A 2,714-nucleotide genomic window follows, 5' to 3' on the forward strand; every position below is an offset into this window, starting at 1 on the left:
CAATATTATTGTTTGTTGTCCATCTACATGGCCACCATGATACTGCCAAAGGAGATCTTCAGCAGATCAAAGCTAACTACAGGAGTCCAGGGACAACGGTGAATAACACCAGAGCCCAGGTGTTGATCCAGGGGAAAGACTTTGACAGGAGCAAACACATCCTGTGGATCAACATCAGATTACATGGCTGCAGGCAGGACTTCAGCTCTTAAGACATTAAGAACCTCTGAGAAACAGAGTGCTTGAGAGAGACAGGATCCATTTGATAATGCAAATCATCATTGCCAACAGGCTTGCCTCATAAGGAGGACTTCGAGCCAGGTTTGCCAGGGAAGTGGAGACTGAAGCCTAAAAGTGGGAGAGTGTCAGAGAGAGTAAATGCACAGGACAAAACAACAGTGAGGATCTTACAGTCCCCCTGAAAAAGTGGCATAAGCAGGGGCACATCTTAAGTAGCTGTATATGAATGCAATCAGAACAGGAAGCAAGCACAAGGGATTAGAAATCAAAGCGCATAACAATCTCACTGGGAGTACGTGGTATGGTGAGATCACACACTGGAGACCCACAGTGGATGGATACTGGCTTAGAAAGTATATAGAAAGGAGAAGTGAGAAAGTCAAGGAGGACAACGCTTACTCTTCATGCAAAGAACTTGAACAGATGGAGCTTTAATGTAGAACAGGCTACAGGACAGCTGAAAATCCATGGGTCAGGATTCAACCAGGGGAACATCATGGTGAACATCTGTTACAGACTGCCCAATCAGGGGTAAGTAGATGACGCCTTCAAAAACCCAAGAAAAAAATGCTGCACAATCACAGGCCTCAGCTCATGAAAAATATCAATTACCCTGACATCTGATAGAAATGCAACATAGTAGCACACAAGCAACCCAGGAGATTTCTATGATGCTTGGAGGACAAACCTGATTGAGGTGATGGACAAGCTCAAGAGAGGAGGCACTCTGCTAGACCTGCTACTCATTTTTAAGGAAGAACTGATCAGTGATGTGACAGTGAACAGTGGTCTTGGCCACAGCAGCCATGAGATGGAATTTAAGATCCCAAGGGAAGTGAGGAACTTGAGTAGCTGAATAATGGCCCTGGGCTTAGCTGTCACTGATTTACATCCCTCCCCCAGGAAGGGAGGGAAGTGCAATGAAGGTAGGACTGCTGTACTGTCTTGTCTAAACCAGAGAAGTCTTAAACCGGCCAGTCAGCTATCCTACTAACTCTTTATAAAGTCAAAGAAATTGGAAGGTAAGAGTAATTACCACTACTGAGCAATTCAGAAACTGTTACTTTGTGAATTATTTCCAGTATTTATATATTAAATATTATATATTTAAGTGTCTCTACAAGTTTACTCAGATTTAAAAGAGTATTAAAACAGGATTATTAAATCCAAAATAAGTCTTTAAACTGCCTTCACAACTCTTAAGTAAAGTCTTCTTAAAGAGAAACTACCCTTCAAGTGCTCATAGAACTTTATGATCTAAAGTTTTCCATAACATTTTATCACTGTAAACTGCTCAGTGTTTGTCACATCTTAAAAGCCTATCTGCATTAGAAAGTATATGTTGCCAAGTTTTATCAGTACAGGCTGTAAAATTCTTTGTTATGAATAAAACAGAATAATGATTAAATAGATAGCTTCCCAGGTTGTGCACCTTATACAGACTTACAGAGGTATTCAAGGAATGCAATGAGGACTCTTCCTCACTGCATGACAAAATACAGCCATTTTTCACCTACTCTTTAGCAGTAGTGTGGCTATGTATTATGAAGGCCTCTTCCATCCAGAAACTAGTAAATAGCTAAGCTGTACCTGTCGCTGTGGAAGCTATCTATAAAGTAGATTCTATGTTGCACCAAGTCAAAAGGAAATCACAAGGTGCAGGCTTAGAGTTTTTAATACAAGGTTGGCCTAGGTTAACTTTGGACAGATGTAATTGAACAATTGTACAATACAAATTGAGGTCAAACAGGTTTAGTTATACATTAGCTGTTGTTTTTCCAAAAGCTGTATCTCCATAATGTTTGAGAGGAAATAGTTATTTTAGCCTCACAGTTGACCCCAATTCATTACTTTCTCAAACTGCCCCTTTCCTCCTTCACTCTCTACATCCTCTACGTGATCACAACTGAGACTGCAAGTATGTTTTCAACAAATTTGTTTGAATGACTCAGACTATGTGTTAGGAAAACAGCCAAAAAAGAATAAATATCATGTAATAAATGGAAGCTGACATTTAAGTACTGCTTTCAAATGCACCACTTGGTGGGTCCGGATAGGAGAGATAATTACTATACACAGTTGGGAAAGAGAACAGTAGTATATGCGCAGGTTATATTAAAATGTTTTTGATAGGTTTGGTACACTCTACATCATACTAATTTCTTGATTCCCCTAATCTTGTTTATGGCCATATTAACTCCAGTATTTGTATCTTCTTTTCAAAAGAAAGTCCATTTCATAAAAGCAGATATATTTCCATTCACCCTTTTCTCTTCACAAGTAGGTTTTTTTTTTTTTTCCATTTACATGTTTCTGTTTCAGAAGTAATCCAATTCTAGGGCTTTAGCTACAAGGCTTTTTTTTGTTAAACTCACTTTATTTGAGACATTTTACTAAAATTTAATCCTTTTTAGTAAAAAAAAAAAAAAAAAACACCCTTTTTTTTTGCTTTTTTTCCCAGCGTCAAAACCACA

Source organism: Aptenodytes forsteri, unplaced genomic scaffold, assembly GCF_000699145.1.
Source record: "Aptenodytes forsteri isolate BGI_AS27 unplaced genomic scaffold, ASM69914v1 Scaffold242, whole genome shotgun sequence".
Taxonomy (NCBI): domain Eukaryota; kingdom Metazoa; phylum Chordata; class Aves; order Sphenisciformes; family Spheniscidae; genus Aptenodytes; species Aptenodytes forsteri.